This window comes from Aquarana catesbeiana, linkage group LG03, assembly GCF_042186555.1.
Source record: "Aquarana catesbeiana isolate 2022-GZ linkage group LG03, ASM4218655v1, whole genome shotgun sequence".
Lineage (NCBI taxonomy): Eukaryota > Metazoa > Chordata > Amphibia > Anura > Ranidae > Aquarana > Aquarana catesbeiana.
In genome coordinates, this window is record NC_133326.1 from 574989515 (window position 1) to 575009513 (window position 19999).

A 19999-nucleotide genomic window follows, 5' to 3' on the forward strand; every position below is an offset into this window, starting at 1 on the left:
TAATAGTATATACAGTATATCTCTCCTCTAATAGTATATATAGTACATCTCTCCTCTAATAGTATATACAGTATAACTCTCCTCTAATAGTATATATAGTATATCTCTCCTCTAATAGTATATACAGTATATCTCTCCTCTAATAGTATATACAGTATATCTCTCCTCTAATAGTATATACAGTATATCTCTCCTCTAATAGTATATACAGTATATCTCTCCTCTAATAGTATATACAGTATATCTCTCCTCTAATAGTATATACAGTATATCTCTCCTCTAATAGTATATACAGTATATCTCTCCTCTAATAGTATATATAGTACATCTCTCCTCTAATAGTATATACAGTATATCTCTCCTCTAATAGTATATACAGTATAACTCTCCTCTAATAGTATATATAGTATATCTCTCCTCTAATAGTATATACAGTATATCTCTTCTGTATGTTATTCTCAGAGTGGATTAGATATTTTGCTCCCTAATCATATAGTTGGTTATTTATATTTACCACTGCATAGAGATATTTAAGAATACATTGCCTTTTTTTAAACTTTACATATTAACAAAATTATACGCCACAATTTTTTTTAAGGTTATTACCGATTAATCGAAACAATAATCGGCCAACTAATCGATTATGAAAATAACCATTAGTTGCAGCTCTACACCCAATCATCTACAAGCAAAAATGCATTTTTTTTTCCCTTGCATGTCCCCCTCAGATCTACATCGACTGCACTACCAAGTGCACTTGTAATGCAAAGTGGATTTACCTTTAGTAAATAAACCCCCCCCCCCCCCCCCCATTTGATTTACTTAAACTAGAGATTGCAAAATCTGGTGCAGCTCTGCAAACCAATCAGCTTCCATGTTTTTTTGCCAAAACTTAGTTGAACAAGCTGAAGTTAGAAGCTGATTGGCTACCACGCAGAACTGCACTAGATTTTGCAATCTCCAGTCTTAGTAAATCAAACCCATTGACACACTGGATCCCTCCTTGAGTTGGCAGCAAAATGCCCCGGAGGAAAGCAGGAGTGCCACATTTTCTTGTGCAAAAAAAAGGCATTTAGAACTAATTAGATTTACGTTCTTCCAGCTTTTAATTTTTTTTATTTTTTTTTTAGCCTGGAGGGCAAATCATGTATTGAATCTATTTTTACCTCCAAACCTGTATAACGTAGAGATGTCAGTAATTAAAGGGATGGGCTGGCTGCACTGGGTCCCAATGACCCCTGCTGCAAGTCAGAGTCATTTTTCCATGTTTCAAAGCCCGCAGCCAGTCGTGGGAGAGTAGGAACAATTACCATTCTAACAGAAGATAAAATATCTCCCACATAGCTAAGCCTTCAGAGCACAAGTTCACCTTTAGAAGATTTTCACCTGTAATATGTGCTGAGCGTTTCTTATCTTTTCAGGGTATATCCAATTATTCATCTTTTTCTCTATGTGTCTTAGGGGCCCCTCCTGCTTCAGATTTTATCATGAGTGAGGTATACGGGCATGGAAACCCTTTCCACATCAAACAGAACAGGAGCCATTATGTAGATGCCCATACTAAAATATTTTTGACACTGGGGGTTATTTACTAAAGGCAAATCCACTTTGTACTACATGTGCACTTGGAAGTGCAGTCGCTCTAAATCTAAGGGGTAGATCTGAAATGAGGGGAAGCTCTGCTGATTTTATCATCCAATCATGTGCAAGCTAAAATGTTGTTTTTTATTTTCCTTGCATGTCCGCCTCAGATCTACAGCTACTTTACTTCCAAGTGCACTTGCAGGGCAAAGTGGATTTTCCTTTAGTAAATAACCCCCACTGGGCGCTGTATAAGAAGGTGTTCAGATAAGCTTTAAGTCTCCTTTCACATGAGCAGCCAGAAGGTGCTGCATCTTACTGTCCCCGATTGCCCACCTACAAGTGGATGTGATGTTGCTTTGATGATTGCACATTGCCATGCTAATTTTCTTGCGATATGCCAAGGATGACAGGCAACATCAGCTGTCAAACCCTCCCATTAAAAGTGAATGGCACTGTGCTGCAAACGCATGGCTCGCAGTTGCAGCATGGTCCCACAATGCAAAATCACTATTTGGCAGTTCAAAAAAAAAAAAAACAGGCATCAGGAGGCAGCATTTTCACCTCCTGAATGTCCACAAACCTCTTCTCACCACCCTCTGAAAAGAAACCTATACGGGAGTAATAAATACTGCCGCCCATGTAAAGGGAGCCTTGGAGCACAGAGAGGCCTTAAAGTGTATCTAAGCCAAACTCCAAAAATGTAATATATTGCATCTTACCAGTCATAAGATGTGGTATGCTTTAGTTTATCTATAGCCAACATCTTTTTAAAGTTTTAGATAGGGAAAGTGATTGGCAAAAACCCTGTCTTTGTCCAACTTTACTTTCTACCCCTAAGAAAAAACAGGAATCGAGAGGAAATATCTTTAAATTGGGGGAAGCCCATCTTCGACAGCTGTCACCGAAACAGAGGTGTCCTCATTGAAAGATTTCCTCTCACCTCCTATTCCGGTGACAGCTAAAATATTCTGGATTCTCCATCTTCTTTTCTCTGCTGACTTCCATCATCCAATCATGTGCAGGCAAAATGCTTCCCCCCCCCCCCCTTGCACGTGATTGGGTACTCTTTGCAAAGTGAAGCTTTACTTCATTTACTAAGCTCTAGAGCAACTGCACTTGCAGAGGTCAATTGCACTTTGCAAAATGCACAGTCTATTTGCCTTTAGTAAATCAACCCCTTTGTACAGGAGCTTCCTGTAATAAAGACCAGCCACTGTTGCTCTCTCTCCTTGTGTAGGATGACTGGTCTTGTCTCTGCCCCGCCTGTATTTTTCTGCAGGCAGCCTGTAGTGGGTGGAGCCTGCTGGGTCCCTCCCATAGCTCTGTTCTCTGTACAGTGATGATGTCACTGCTACTTTTACAAGGTAATAACTGGCTTTGTAAAGGCATTTGGTGCACACAAAGTGGATTTACATCCCATGTGGTCTTTTTGAGGAAAATACTTGAATTATGTTTTTGTGCTCAGAGTTCAGTTTTAAAGCAGCAGAGTTTTTTTTACCTTATTTTCCAAATATTGGTCTGACTGGCAAAAAAAAAAAAAAAAAAAAAAGTCCCGTAGTTCTCCTCACTTTATCTGTATTTGCATTCTTAAGCAGTAGTGCACAAGCCGCATCATTACCTTTACTGATTCTATCTCAGCCATGTGATTCTTCAAGATTCCTACTTTGTGATAAAGGAGTGCTAAAGTAACCAAAATGTCAAAATGTTTCAGGCAGAAACAACCTGTTAAAAAACACGCAGAATACTTATAGACAGTGGGGGTTATTTACGAAAGGCAAATCCACTTTGCACTGCAAGTGCACTTGGAAGTGCAGTCGCTGTAAATTCGAGGGGGGCATGCAAGGAAAATAAAAAACAGCATTTTAGCTTGCACATGATTGGATGATAAAAATCAGCAGAGCTTCCCCTCATTTCAGATCTACCCCTCAGATTTACAGCGACTGCACATCCAAGTGCACTTGTAGTGCAAAGTGGATTTGCCTTTCGTAAATAACCCCCAATGAGTGAAATCTTCCTTCTTGTCTTTTTAGGAATGCTGCAAAACCTGAAAAGAACCACAATTTTTTCTTTACATTTCTTTTGGGTGACACACAGGCAGGATCTGATTGTACTCCAGATAAAGAATTTTCAGAGTGCTCCAGAAACGCATTCCCTTAAAGTGGTTGTAAAGGCAGAAAGTGGCGTGTTCAGCAGGGGGGACTGCCCACAGAGTGCAACAGTGGGGATCGTTTAGCCGTGTTTTTACTACATTCTCCCAACCTATGTATGCCATGTCGACATGTATGCTATGTCGATAAAACACCCGACCATCACACCTACCTTTAAAGCCAAAAGCATGTGGACACCCCTCCAATTTTATAAATTCAGGTGTTTCCAGAGAAGGGTTCTGTTAACGTTACAACATACAAAGGTATATTAGACAATCACGCTATTTCGACCTTGTGGTAATAGTTTGGGGAAGGTCCTTTTCTGTTGCAGCATGACTATGCCCCTGTGTACAAAGCCAGCTCCATAAAGACATGGTTTGATGAGTTTGGTGTGGAGGAACTCAAGTGACTGCACAAAACCCTGACATCAAACCTACTGAGCATCTGTGGGATGAATTATTAGCCAGGTCTTCAAATCCAGCATAAGTGCCTGACCTCACAAATGGGCACACATTCTCACAAACACACTCCAAAATTTTGTGGGAATCCTTCCCAAAAGATTGGAGGCTGACATAGATGGAAAGGGGGCCATCTCCATACTAATGTCAATGGTTTTGGAATGGAATAACCAGCAAGCTAATAAAGGTGTGATGGTCAGGTGTCCACAAACTTCTGGCCATATAATGTATGCAAAGTCTCAGCGGGTGTGATGGGCAGGTGTCCACAAACTTCTGGCCATATAATGTATGCAAGGTCTCAGCGGGTGTGATGGTCAGGTGTCCACAAACTTCTGGCCATATAATGTATGCAAAGTCTCAGCGGATGTGATGGTCAGGTGTCCACAAACTTCTGGCCATATAATGTAAGCAAAGTCTCAGCGGGTGTGATGGTCAGGTGTCCACAAACTTCTGGTCATATAATGTAAGCAAAGTCTCAGCGGGTGTGATGGTCAGGTGTCCACAAACTTCTGGTCATATAATGTAAGCAAAGTCTCAGCGAGTGTTATGATGGTCAGGTGTCCACAAACTTCTGGCCATATAATGTAAGCAAAGTCTCAGCGGATGTGATGGTCAGGTGTTCACAAACTTCTGGCCATATAATGTAAGCAAAGTCTCAGAGTGTGATGATGGTCAGGTGTCCACAAACTTCTGGCTATATAATGTAAGTAAAGTCTCAGCAGGTGTGATGGTCAGGTGTCCACAAACTTCTGGTCATATACTATAATGTATGTGAAGTCTCAGTGAGGGGGTCTGTTATGTATGACCTTGGTACGGAAGGCTCTTAGAGCTTGGGGCTAGAGAACGGTTCCCCACTACAAGGCCACAGTGACACTAAGGGGTTGATTTACTAAAACTGGAGAGTGCAAAATCTGGTGCAGCTCTGCATAAAAAACAATCAGCTTCCAGGTTACTTTGTCAAAGCTAAATTGAACAAGCTGAAGTTAGAAGCTGATTGGCTACCATGCACAACTGCTCAAGATTTTGCACTCACCAGTTTTAGTAAATCAACCCCTAACAGTAAGCTTACTTGCCTTGAATGCTGGGATCTAATCTATGGAGATCCTACAGCTCTGAGATCCCAGTGCCAGAGGAACCTGAATTGATTGCAGTAGTGTTTATGGTAGCTGATACTGGGTACGTTTTAATATTTTTCTCCTAGACTTTACATCTCCTTTTAGTAACTTTACCAGTCTGCATTAATAAAATCCTGACATGTCACAATGTACAGCAACAGTATAATTTTTTTCATATATCTCTACCATTTATCATTGGGGTACATGCACATGGCTGTATGAAAATAAGGCAAGTAGTATGCAGCATCTTGCTGTTAGAAGCTGGAAGCAAGATCCTGTTTAAAAAGTACAGCGTACTCATGTAATGTTTGAGCAGTGCTTATATGCCTACAATCGTATAGCGTTTATGCAGCCCATTGGTAACTAGGATGCAAGTGGCTATTTTACACCGATAAAATACATTTGTGCTATACGCTGTACGCATGTAAACATCAGCACGCATAGCACATCCTCAGACACTGATTTTTTATTATGGATCTGAGTGCAGCACACATTTGCCGATCTGTACACAGCGATATACTTGGGCCCATAGAAAACAATAAGCCTGTATTCAAATCTGTAAAAAATAAAAAAAGTTTACTGATACAAATGCCACAGTTTAACTGCCATGTGCGTGAGCTCTTAAAAAGGAAGTCCAGTGCCTAAAATAAGATAACGTCATTGTTGTACCGCAAGCAAGAGGAAGCACTTCTTCAGTCTCCTATTCTCCTAGTAATCAGACTGCAACATTGTAACTTTGTTGTAAGTCACCACAAGCTGAGAAGCTACAACAGAAGCTGCACATGCACCAGGATTTACAAGTCTGTGTCCTTCTCCGAGCTGACATCTCAGTCCAGGAAGCAGATACTGACCCTTGATGATGCCTGAACAAAAATGGCTCCATCCTTCTGGAGAGAAAAGCAGTTGGAAGCACTGTCTGGGAGAGTACTGTACTGTAATCTCTGTGAAAGGTTATAAATACCAGGGAGAGTTACACATTACTTAGCATGGATACATCTAACATGAAAAAAAGATATCTAATGCTAGGTCTGCTTTAGTTTGACATTTGGAATGCCAAAAAAGTTTTCATTAACTTCATACGTCTGTGGATTTCTGTTCTCTACTAGTACTCAGCAAAAATGGAGATCAAAAGTCTCAGGTTATCATCGGGTCAATGCATTTATTAACAAAACAGTGTTAAGTAGTCAGAGAGTATTGGCCCTTGTGTTATTTACAGTAAACATTCCATAATTTTCCGCTATGTTGAACTGCAAAGGCGGATTGACCAATCATTAACACACACTCAGAGGTAATGTCAGGTAAATAGCTACATACAAGGGGAGATTCACTAAAACGTGTGCACACAGAATTTGGTGCAGTTCTGCATAGTAACCAATCAGCTTCTAAGTTTTATTGTCGAAGCTTAATTGAACAATCTAAAGTTAGAAGCTGACTGGCTACCAGGCACAGCTGCACCAGATTCTGAGTGCACCAGTTTTGGTAAATCCCCCCTACAGTGCCTTTAAAAAAGCATTCATACCCCTTGAAATTTTCCACATGTTACCATGTTACAACCAAAAACGTAAATGTATTTTATTGGGATTTTTTTGTAATGGACCAACACAAAGTGGCACATAATTGTGAAGTGGAAGGAAAATGATAAATTGTTTTCAAATTTTTTTACAAATAAATATCTGAAAAGTGTGGTGTTTGTATTCAGCCCCCTTTTCTCTGATACCCCTAACTAAAATCTAGTGAACCAATTGCCTTTAGAAGTCACCTAATCAGTAAATAGAGTCCACCTGTGTGTGACTTAATCTCAGTATAAATACAGTTGTCCTGTAAAGCCCACAGAGGTTTGTTAGAGAACCTTAGTGAACAAACAGCATCATGAAGGCCAAGGAACACAGCAGACAGGTCAGGGATAAAGTTGTGAAGAAGTTTAAAGCAGGGCTAGGTTATAAAAACAAATATCCCAAGCTTTGAACATCTCACGGAGCACTGTTCAATCCATCCTCCGAAAATGGATAGAGTATGGCTCAACTGCAAACCCACCAAGACATGGCCGTCCACCTAAACTGGCAGGCCAGGCAAGGAGAGCATTCATCAGAGAAGCAGCCAAGACGTCCATGGTAACTCTGGAGGAGCTGCAGAGATCCACAGCTCAGGTGGGAGAATCTGTCCACAGGACAACTATTAGTCTTGCACGCCACAAATCTGGCCTTTATGGAAGAGTGGCAAGAAGAAAGGCATTATTTGCAGTTTGCTAAAAGCCATGTGGGGGACACAGCATACATGTGGAAGAAGGTGCTCTGGTCAGATAAGACCAAAATAAAACTTTTTGGCCTAAAAGCAAAACGCTGTGTGTGGCGGATAACGAACACTGCAGATCAACCCGAACACACCATCCCCACCGTGAAACATGGTGGTGGCAGCATCATGTTGTGGGGATACTTTTCTTCAGCAGGGACAGTGAAGCTGGTCAGAGTTGATTGGAAGATGGATGGTGCCAAATACAGGGCAATCTTAGAAGAAAACCTGTTAGAGTCTGCAAAAGACTTGAGACTGGGGTGGAGGTTCACCTTCCAGCAGGACAACAATCCTAAACATACAGCCAGAGCTACCATGGAATGGTTTAGATCAAAGCATATTCATGTGTTAGAATGACCCAGTCAAAGTTCAGACCTAAATCCAATTGAGAATCTGTGGCAAGACTTGAAGATTGCTGTTCACAGACGCTCTCCATCCAATCTGACAGAGCTTGAGTTATTTTGCAACGAAGAATGGGCCAAAATGTCATTCTCTAGATGTGTAAAGCTGGTAGAGACATCCCCAAAAAGACTTGCAACTGTAATTGCAGCGAAAGGTGTTCTACAAAGTATTGACTGAATACAAATGCACGCCATAATTTTCACATATATATTTGTAAAAAAAATTGGAAAACCATTTATCATTTTCCTTCCACTCCCTTTGAGTTGGTCTATTCCCAATAAAATACATTTACGTTTTTGGCTGTAACATGACAAAATGGGAAAACTTCAAGGAGCATGAAAACTTTTTCAAGGCACTGTACACCGCATTCAAATACATGCATGGGAGTTGATTTACCAGTCTGAGGACCTGTATTTCTGCCCATCCAGTCTTGAAGATTATACAACCCTACTGGTGACCTGACATTTTTTTTTTTGGACAGTGAAGGAGCAGCTGCAGACCAATGAAATCTCTTTTTTGCTCTCTCCCCTTTTATGCCCTTTACACACGATAGGATTTTCCAACAACAAAGCCATGGATTTTTTTCCGACGGATGTTGACTCAAACTCGTCTTGCATACACACGGTCACACAAATGTTGTCGGAAATTCTGAACGTCAAGAACGCGGTGACGTACAACACGTATGAGGAGCCGAGAAAAATGAAGTTCAATAGCCAGTGCGGCTCTTCTGCTTGATTCCGAGCATGCGTGGAATTTTGTGCGTCGGGATTGTGTACACACGATCGGAATTTCCGACAAAGGATTTTGTTGTCGGAAAATTTGAGATCCAGATCTCAAATTTTGTTTGTCCGAAATTCCGACAGAAAATGTCTGATGGAGCCTACACATGGTCGGAATTTCCAACAACAAGCTCACATAGAACATTTGTTGTCAGAAAATCCTATCATGTGTACAGGGCATTAGTGTGTTCCTGTTAAACACATGTGCATGCAACAGACCTGATTGGCTCCTAGTGCTTTCCTCTCTTTACCAGACAACAGATTACAGGAGGCTGAAGTCAAATTCAGCAGCTAAGACCCCATACACACCATTAGATTTTCTGCAGATTTTTGTCTTCAGATTTACCAAAACCATGTAGTGCAGGGGCTGCCTGATTGCATACAAATTGAAACTCTTAAGGTTTGACCTCATATTACATGGTTTTGGTAATTCTGAAGACAAAAATCTGCAGGAAATCGAATAGTGTGTATGGGGCTTTACACTCTGTATTTAGTGTGCCTTCATACAGAACGGCTGTGCTTTGAATGCAGCGCTGTGTACCTGTGGGTTTGGTGAGGGTTAGTCACTTTGCTATAGACTTCTATTATAGCCCACAGCTTTGGTGCATTTTCTGAAAAGTCCTATGTCCCGGGGTTTTGGTATGTTTTCTTGTTGAGGAGCAAAAGAAACCTAAACTATATCTAAAGAAAGCATTGGGATGGGTTATAGCCTCTGTCCAGTTTTTACTGCTGTTTTAGTCTCTGTTAGCAATATTTATTCTCTCCATTTGTCCTGGTGAGCACTGTGAGCGAAGGAAAGTTCTATAGTTTAGGTTGGCACCAAAACAGAGATGGAGGCGACATCTTCCCGTGTAGGCAATGTGTTTCAGTGACAACTGTGTTAGAGGGCATCTCCATCACATAGGAGAGGCTTCCTCTCAGATCCTACAGGGATTTTAACCAGGCCCTGTGGTAGGCACAATTTTAATCTTGTTGGATACTGATGTCAGTACAGATTTCAGAGGACAGTAGGAGAAAGGAAAAAGATGGAATTTACAAATCTGCTTAATTTGACTTGATCCATTAAACTAGCCGAGGCTATAGTATGTATAGCTATAGCTCAATATATAGGACATTTAGTATCAAACTTCGAGGAAAGTCTTGCATTCAGTGTGGCTGCAACAGAGGGGCTCAGAACACAGGGCGCCTTTTGCTACAAGGAAAGTGCTTGCTCCTGTGATGAGGAAGGGCGAAAGTCCAACATATGCTGTGGCAACAAAGTAGGACGGGGAATGTAATCAATATGGGACTTTTCGGCTAGGCTTCAGGGGTGCCACAAAAGGCCTACAGCATAGCTCCCAACTGTCCCTGATTTTGAGGGACTGTCCCTGATTTGGAGCAATGTCCCTCTGTCCCTCATTCCTCCTCATTTGTCTCTCATTTTGGTCTGATCTATATAGTTGTATATAAAATGCACTTTTATCTATCAAAAAGTGTTTTCCAGCGCTAAACCTTTCATCTGATTTCTAAATTGCTGCATTTGTAAATTCCAAAAGCCAATATAAAGGAATAGTAGTGGTAAAAAAAAAGCACTTGTGGGTTTAACCAATCTTGATTTTTTTTTTGTACAATTCTCCTTTAAGGGGGAGTGGCAGGGGGTGTGTCCTATGCCAGCATGCTTTTGCTGATAGGTGTCCCTCATTCCCATCTCACAAAGTTGGGAGGTATGCTTCAGGTATGGAAATTATAGCAATAGTTTTAAAAGCTGCACTGAATTTTGTGCTACGTCTTGGGGCACATTAAAGTAGCTTTTTTGGCTCTACTTCTCCTATGGGTCACAGGAATGCAGTTAGTTCTGCACTCCTGTGACCCGTTTTCAGCCGACAGCGGGCTTTAGCTGTCGGTTGACGTCACCAAGCCAGTACAGGCTTGGGAAGGATCGCGACCATATGGAAGTGGAATTTCTGCTCCCCCCCCCGTAGCCTTCTGGGACACATTCACAGGTTCCAGAAGAATACGGAACCATTCACAATGTGTAACGCAGCTCGCGCATGCGCAGTGGGCACCCAGCTGTGAAGACGCAAGCTGTCACAGCCGACTGCTCACAGTTGAGATGCTGGTGCTGGGGACAGAACAGGGATGAAAAGAATGGTGAGCACATCTCTGAATCCTGGGACAGGTGATTGTCTATTTATTAAAAGTCTGTAGCTACTGTTTTTGTAACTGCTGACTTTTAAAAAACACAACTATGACTTAGGGTCGGTTCACACTAGGACGACTTGTCAGGCGACCTAGTCGCCTGACAAGTAGCGTCCCGTTCTGTACAATGGAACCGTTCTAATCGGAGCGACGCAAGTCGCTCCGACTTAGAAAAAGGTTCCTGTACTACTTTAGGGGCGACTTGGGGCGACTTGCATAGACTTCTATATAGAAAACTTCTATATATATTTGCAAGTCGCCGCCCCTGTCGTGTCCAGGTCTCCTGAGGCAGTCGCGCTGCCTCAGTGTGAACCGGGGCTGAAGCTTCTCTTTAAAGTGATATTAAAGGCTTGTTTAAAAAAAATAAATAAACAAGTCATACTACCTGCTCTGTGCAGTGGTTTTGCACAGAGCTGCCCAGATCCTCCTCTTCTTGGGTCCCCCGCTGCTCACTGTTGGGGCACCCAAGCAGGCTCGTTCCTGAGCCGCTGCTCTGTGTGTCCATTCACACACAAAGCCGCAGCTTGGCCCACCCCCTCTCTCCTCATTGGCTCACTGGCTGTGATTGACAGCAGTGGGAGCCAATGGCTCTTGCTGCTGCCCCACCCGATGAGGAGTGAGAGTCCCCAGAGAGCTGAGGCTCTTGTGCACATTGCTGGATCGAGATGGAGCTCAGGTAAGTATTAGGGGGGGCTGCTGCACAGAGAAGGTTATTTTTACCTTCATGCGTTCTAAAAACCTTGAGCCTTTAGAACCACTTTAAGTAACACAAGTCTTGTTTCACCCCCAGCTTGTGACTGGACAGTAAAAGGAGAAGCTGCAGACTGATTGGTTCATCTGTCACTCAGCCTTCTCCTCCTATCAGCACAGTCATTGTTAGCACTGAAGCACTAAATCATAACTGATTGGCTCCTTGTGCTGCTTCTTCTCCCAGTCCAAGTGCTGCTGCACAGGGACTGCAAGGGGTTGATACCAAGTCAAATGCAGGTACTTAAACTGCTTGCATTTAAAAATAATGCTATATTAATGAAAACAGAATTGCATTCACTTGCGTCTTTTATATCTGCCAGAACAAGGGATATGTCACCAGCAAACCAGAAAACTCCATAATAGGGTTATTGAACAATCTCATCACAGCAAAGGATAGCAACGTTTCAGAGCCATGCAGGACTCCTTTATAAGGCATGCGATTTCATATCTGCCAGGATTCTATCGCTAAAGATCCTCGGGTACAATTTTGTATTTTGTGAGCCCCATAAAAACTTTTTATCACAATTACAAAGTATTTCTTAGAATATTACAGCCCCTTTCTTGCATCTCAAATACAGCATGACAGCAGACAGTGAAAGATCCTCAGCCTCATCCAGATTTTAAATTTTGCTTTGGATCTACTGAGCAAACATTTCCATACAGTCCAATTCTGTCTAAGCTTAGTGAATTAAACAATCACATTGCATGGCCAATTTCAGACTATTTATATAATAAATATAGAAACATAGAGAAGCATAGAGAATTCAAATTCACCCAATGCAAGCAAAGGGATTATTAAACTAAAAAGTAGGACGCTGCCAAAGGAAGAGTCCAAAAAATGTACTAGCTGCTGCAGAACAGCTTGGGAACCTGGAATTTACAAATGCCCACCCAAAAAGGTGCCAAAGGACTATTCAAATTGGAACTTAAACACTCCAAATCGAAGAAAAGTCTAGAAAATCAGAAATGCCCCTTTACTCTGCCCAAAAAAGGTGCCAAGAGGGGAGTAAGATCAAAAATCTGACCTGCTCAGCCCAGGGTAGAGGCTGGACCAATCCATGGCTGCTGCTAGGGTCTATTAATAATCAGGGACTTCACAAATGCCCCTTTAACTCTACTCAAAAACATGCCAAGGGGGGAGTAAATTAAAAAATCCAAATGGCCCAGCTGAAGAAAGTGCTATAAAAATTCACAGCTGCTGCAGAACATCCTCGAGGCCTATTAATAGGGACTTCAAGAACGCTTTTTTAACTCTGCCCAAAAAGGTGCCAAAGGGGGGAGTAATATTGTTCTGACCCACCCAGCCCAAGAAAAAGCTGGAACAATTCACAGCTGCTGCAGAACATGTTTGACAGCTATTAATAATCAGGGAGTTCACAAATGCCCCTTTAACTTTGCCCAAAAAGGTGCCAAGGGGATAGGTAAAATAAAACAAATCTGACCCACCCAGCCCCAGGAGGAAGCTGGAACAAGTTGAAGCTGCTGCAGCACATCTTAGAAGCACAGATATGTATAATACCTTATCATCCGTTATCTAAAACTTTAATCCAACAACCATTATTAAAAACCCTGTACAGCACTTCTGTCCCAGACCGTGCGACCCCCAAACCCAATCATCCCAGGGTCCAGATTCTCTTCTTCGCATCGCTTCATGCCTTGCTCATGCAGGAAACCCCCACGGGGCCCGGTTCAAATGACAACAATATGTCTCCAATTAAAAACATAGGGCTGTACATCTGTGCTAATATGGATTTTTTTTTTTCACTCTTTAGCCAATCAGCAGCGAACTGTGAAAGCTCTCGGTATCCTTTTAGAACATGTCATTTAGGAGCCGCACATCTGACAGCATGCACAACCCAAACCCCTCTCTTATTTTATTATCTTATTTATGTAAACTGCATTCGTCTGCGCCGGGTGCTACATAGAACTGTGCGCAATACTGCCAGAGGACGCGAATCCTAAGGTTTTTTTTTTAGTAACGCGCACCGCTTTACGGAAAGATCATGTCCTTTTTATAGCCTTTCCTGACCAATGTCAGCGGTCATAGTAGAAAATCGCCCTAAACACACCGGAGTCGCCTGCTGCCAGGGGGCTCAGGAAAACCCAGGAGTGTACAAATATATAAATTTATGTATCTGGAAGGCACCCAGCTGCCGGGGTGCGGGGAACACATCGCAATTAACCTCTCAGGCGCTGGAAGGAAAGCGAGCAGCATTGCAGCGACAGCGGTTTGGAATCCATTGGGGTTGCACGGGTATGACAAGTCATTTTTTGTTGCAAGACTGTGATGGTATTTGTTGGGGGTGAGACTCACCTGGAGCAGTTGGCAGGTTCTTGCATTGGCAGTCGTGCAGTGGATCGCAGTCTAGGAGCAGGAGATCCCAGGGATCAGATTGGAGATAGGGGAAAGCAGCATGGGGAAGAAGAGAGGGATGGGGTGGACATGGAGCCACCCTTTTCAGTCAGCTGGCTGCAATCCCCCCCCTCCAGACAGGACAGTCACACACTCACGCCTGGCCCTGGTAGTACGCCGTCTATGCCTTGATCTCTGGCTGCTGTGTTGCCATCCTCTTCTGATTGCTGTGGGTGACTCCCCTCCTCTCCCTCCCTCCCTAGTCGCTGGCTGTCTCTCCTCCCTCTCTGTGATATATGTACAGTACCATTCAGTGTACACAGGCTGCTGGGAGCAAAATGGGCTCTGCAAACCGGCTGGAGCAACCGTGCAATCCTCCCAGAAAGACATAAACACAGCGAGGAATCGCAACACGGAAATTATGTACAAAATAGTCACCAAAAAATAGCGACAAATTAGTATATTCCTTCCTGTCCCTTCTGTATTGAACTGTACTGTAATTGTGCTGTCCCCCCTCTACATTGTAAAGCACTGCGTAAACTGTTGGCGCTATATAAATCGTGTATAACCCTTTCATGACTAAGCCTATTTTTGAAATTTGGCATTTACAAGTTAAAATCCGTATTTTTTGCTAGAAAATTACTTACTCCCCCAAACATTATATATTTTTTTTTTTAGCAGAGAATCTAGAGAAAAATGGCAATTGTTGCAATATTTTATGTCACACGGTATTTGTGCAGCGGTGTTTTAAACGCAACTTTTTGGGAAAAGGGACACTTTCATGAATTAAAAAAAAAACAAACAGTAAAGTTAGCCCAATTTTTTTGTATAATGTGAAAGATGATGTTATGCCGAATAAATAGATACCAAACATGTCACGCTTTATAATTGCACGCACTCGTGGAATGGCGACAAACTACGGTACCTAAAAATCTCCATAGGCGACGCTTTAATCTTTTTTTACAGTTACCAGGTTAGAGTTACAGAGGATGTCTAGGGCTAGAATTATTGCTCTCGCTCTGCCGATCGCGGCGGTACCTCACATGTGTGATTTGAACACCGTTTACATATGCGGGCGCAACTTCCGTATGCGTTTTCTTTGCTGTGCGAGCTCGCGGGGACGGGGGCGCTTTAAAAAAAATTTTTTTTCTTATTTATTTTATTTATTTTTATATTTATTAATTGTGTTTTTTTTTTTTTTTTAAATTTTTGATCACTTTTATTGCTGTCACAGGGAATGTAAACATCCCTTGTGACAGTAATAGGTAGTGACAGGTACTCTTTATGGAGGGATCGGGGGTCTAAAAGGTCTTCAAAGTATTCAGATCGCCGAAAAATGGCGATTTTGAATACTGTGTATTTTTTTTAAACAGGCGCCATTGGCAGCCAAGTAAACGGGAAGTGACGTCATGACGTCGCTTCCACGTTTACTGTTAGGAGACTGGAACTAAGCCAATCACGGCTTCGTTCCAGTCCGTACCCAGCCGCCGGAGGCGGCCGTTTGGTCATCCAATCGGGAGGCCCGGTAAGAGCGGTGGGAGGCGGCGAGAGGGGGGGACATCCCCTCCCGCTCTACCTGTATAACAGCCGGGCAGCTTTTAGCCGCATCGGTTGTTATAACTGGATAGCCGATCGCCCACTCTAAAAAACAGTACCGGGATGATGCCTGCAGCTGCGGGCATTATCCCGGTATAACCCCGGAAAGTCGAGTACGCACATCTGCGTACGCTCGGCGGGAAGGGGATAATAATAATCAGGGCTTTTTTTCTCAGAGAATAGGTGCAGGAACTCTGCCCTTCTGAGTTCCCCCTTGTCTACGCACCCTACGCTCCTCTGAGCACCGTCCCTTGGTCCCACCTCCTACCCACCTCCCAGTACTGCCCCAAGTATCATTTTGTGGTGCTAAATAATTTGTATGGAATTTGCTCTTATCTAATAACAAGAAAAGCAGTAAAATAGATTCCCTGGAGCCAGCAACAATAGATCTCCCAGTTACAATAGAACCCACCCCAGCAACAATAGATCCTTCACACGGCAATAGACTCTCCCCAGCAACAATGGACCCCATCCTAGCAACAATAGGTCCCCTCAGCAACAATAGGATCCCACCCTAGCAACAACAGATCCCTCACACAACAATAGACACCCCCAGCAACAATGGACCCCACCCCAGCAATAATAGACCCCCAGCAGCAACAACAGATCTCCCAGGAGCCAGCATCAATAGACCCATCAGCATACAGCAACAATAGACCTCTCCCTCAATAGTAGATTCCTACCAGCAACATATGACCCCCCCCCCAGCAACAATAACTCCCCCCACTAGCAACAATAGAACCTCAGACAAAAACAGATCACCACCAGTGACAATAGATCCCCCAGCAGCCAGCATCAATAGACCCACCAGCATACAGCAATAGACCTCTCCCTCAATAGTAGATTCCTACCAGCAACATAAGACCCCCCGGCAACGATAGATCCCCCACTAGCAACAATAGGCCCTCAGACAAAAACAGATCACCACCAGTGACAATAGATCCCCCAGCAGCCAGCATCCATAGACCCTCCAGCACACCCCACACCCCTTACATACATTTAATACTGGAGGTTCGGGAACTGCGTTCCCCCTCGTTCCTGCTGAAAAAAAAGCCCTGATAATATTAATATATTCCAGTAACCATAGTTTATAAGAAGTCCTGTACTACCTACTAATAATTTGCTTATTTTATGAGCCTAAAATACCTGTTTATACAACCTTTCCTATTGTACATGAAATGTCGCAAACAGGGATTTTCCTATTACTGACACATATGTTAGATTCAACAGGAACACGCATGTTTACTTGTTGCACTAGTACAAATGATTCAAACTGCACTATTTAAGGGGCCGTTCATAGTACAACACATATGAATACGCACCTGCAGTCCACTGCGTTTTTCTGCATTTCCATGCACATTTCTGTGCGTTTTTATGTGCGTAGTTCTTTATTTTTTAAAGCCATGTTCCTTCTGTTAAGAAAAAAAACAGCGCTAGTAAAACAACTAAAAGAGCTGCAACTTAAAAGTGAAATACACACCAAACAAGTAAGAAGCAAAAAAGACCTATTGTTGTTGGTGAGAGGCGCGTTGCGGTGCATTTTGACATGTTTACACGCATTTCTGTGCATTGCGTTGCGATATTATGCAAGCACGTTGCATAAAATTGCACTGCTATGGAACACAGAGAAACACTGCATTCTGGTGTGAACATGACACATGGGGGGACTGGGGATTGGCGGGGGATTTACTAAAATTGATGCATTCAGAATCTGGTGCAGCTGTGCATGGTGCATACCTCTCAAGTTTTTGAGATGGGAACGAGGGGCACCTATTAGAAAAAGTATGCAGGCATAGGACATGCCCCTTGCCACGCCCTCTTAAAGGAGAATTATACAAAAAAATGATTAAACTCACAAGTGCTTTTTTTTTTTTTTACCACTACTATTCCTTAATACTGGCAGTTGAAATTTACAAATGCAGCAATTTGGAATTTGGATGAAAGGTTTAGCACTGGGAAACACTTTGAAAGATGAAAAAGTGCATTTTATATACATCTATATACATCAGACCAAAATGAGGGACAAACGAGGAGGGAAAAGCGACAGAGGGACTTTGTTCCAAATCAGGGACAGTCCCTAGAAATCAGGGACATTTGGGAGCTGTGCATGGCAGCCAATCAGCTTCTAACCTCAGCTTGGTTAATTAAACTCTTTGCGCTGAGCACATGCTCGATGGCTGGCCTTGGCGCCTAGTGGCCGCATATTTGCATGCAATTGCACCAATAGAGTTGTGCCGAGAACACACGCCCTGTGCGCTCTCAGCACAGTTACTGGTGGCTGACGGAAAGCTCCCACTTGCAATTTGGAGCTTTCTGATCATTTGACTGCCGTGACAGCCAATCATGACGGTCACATGACCAAAAGCTCCGCCTCGCCTCTTGGCATTCTACACCTATTAAAGGGCTGGCAGGCCCTTAAGGGGTTAAGCTTTGACAATAAATCCTGGAAGCTGATTGGTTTCTTTGCAGAGCTGCACCAGATTTTGCAGTCTCCAGTTTTAGAAAATCAACCCCATAGTATCATGTGTCATTGCAGTTACCTGCGTTTTTCTGTGTGGAAAATTACAGGTAACTGCACATAGTGTGAATGGGCCACTTATCTTGTACTGCTAATTGTTTATCAGGCCCATCATGATAACGAGAAAGCAGAGGACCACATATTATACTCATTTGTGTATTTCCACCCCCCCCCACCCACCATTGGCATGGTGTTTCATAGCATGAATACACATGTGTGTGCGTAAAAACATTATGAATTTACATTAACGCATAAAGTGTATGCAAACCTTAAAAATGTTGATATATATATTATCTTACCATACCTTAGACATGTTGGCTGCATTGATGTATTATTATTATTACAGATTTATATCGCGCCAACAGTTTGCGCAACGCTTTACAGCAAGAAGGCAGACAGCACAGCTTTTTTTTTTTTTTTTTTTGTGCTTTTCCTCTCCTGGTGATTCTGTTGGTAACATGCCTCTAGTCCTAAGGAGACAACGCTCACTCAGCATACTATACCAATGAAGGAGCAGTGTTGTCATCCTAGTGTCCAGACTAGAGAACACCTATCCTCATCTTCACACCGTCAAAGGAAAGCGTTCTGTAGTCTGCACTGCACTCTGGGAAGTGTCAGGACTACAGAACACCACTTCTCATCTCCATACCACTGGGGGAAAGTATTCTGTAGTCCAAAGAAGTGAGCTGAGCAGGACTGAATACACAGCTTGAGATTTTAGTGCACCATACTACAGTATATCTATAGCAGAGCAGTGTTTTCCCTAGGAGAGTAAGTGCCAAGACTACAGAAGACCTCTACTCAGCTCCATACTGTTGGGGGAGGTGTTCTGTAGTCCACAGAGTTGACCTGAGCTGACCTGATGAGTTGGCTTGGCTTGAAATTTAAAGTTGTAGTAAACTAAAGAATTATAAAATCAGCTGACTGGTAGGGTCTTATAACAGAAGAGACCCTGGTGGTCTCTTCTGTCACCTTAGACTGTAAGCTCCTTGAGGGCAGGGACTGATGTGAATGTACAATATATATGTAAAAGTGCTGCATAAATTATATATAAGTACCTTTAATAAATAAATAAAATAAATGTCCCTTCTGCCTGTCAGAGAGTAATGTGATGTGATGTGAGCCACTAATGCGCAGCTCAGACCAAATTTACGGTCAGGGACAAGGGAAAGCCCTGGCAGTGTATCACTGGAGAGGGCTCCGTGTGTAGGTAAGTCTGTCATAATGTACTAGTATGCAGTGCATACCAGTACATTATGAGTTAAAACTGCAGGAAGGCTCATTTTTTTTCTTTTATAGCAAAGACTTTAATACTGCTATCACAAGCAGAGACTACAGGAAACTAGGAGCTCACTGGATTCCTGGCAGAATCAATAGTTATTTTTTCGCACTTATACAGATAAAACTTTTAATGGTTTTATTTAATAGATCAAAAAGGAACAATTAAGAGAAGTTCATTGCTAGGACTTACACACACTTTATCTTTAGGCTTGAATTCATTTTTTGTTAACAATCTATAGTCCATAATGCTACACGATAGCTGAGCAGCGCTCAGTCAACGCTCCCTTGCTTCGGTTTAGTACAGCATAAATAAAAGTCACCCTGGTGGGGAGGGATGCTGCAGGAGGCACTACTTAATAGGTCAGTGATGTCATATGACGCAGTAACGTTTTTTTATTGGAAGGGATTAGGCAGCAGTTGGGGTGTGACGGATGCGAATGCTTTTGCCTGGCAATGACTACAGCAGGGGTAGGCAACCTGGGGCCCTCCAGCTGTTGCAGAAATACCATCATGCCTCTGGGAGTAATTGTAACTGCTAGCCTTGCAATG

At 42.7% G+C, this 19999-nt stretch overlaps 1 protein-coding gene across 3 annotated transcripts in view; it reads right to left on the minus strand.

Annotated features, from left to right (window-relative positions):
• Nucleotides 1-14303, minus strand: part of PRR5 (proline rich 5) — a 167414-nt gene extending 153111 nt beyond the window's left edge. For 2 of the 3 annotated variants that reach the window (XM_073621934.1, XM_073621933.1), the window contains exon 1: nt 14017-14303. The gene's annotated coding sequence lies outside the window, so the exon portion shown is untranslated. The remainder of the gene's footprint in view (nt 1-14016) is intronic. The other variant, XM_073621935.1, reaches the window with a different exon arrangement.
• Between the last annotated feature and the right edge of the window lie 5696 nt (nt 14304-19999).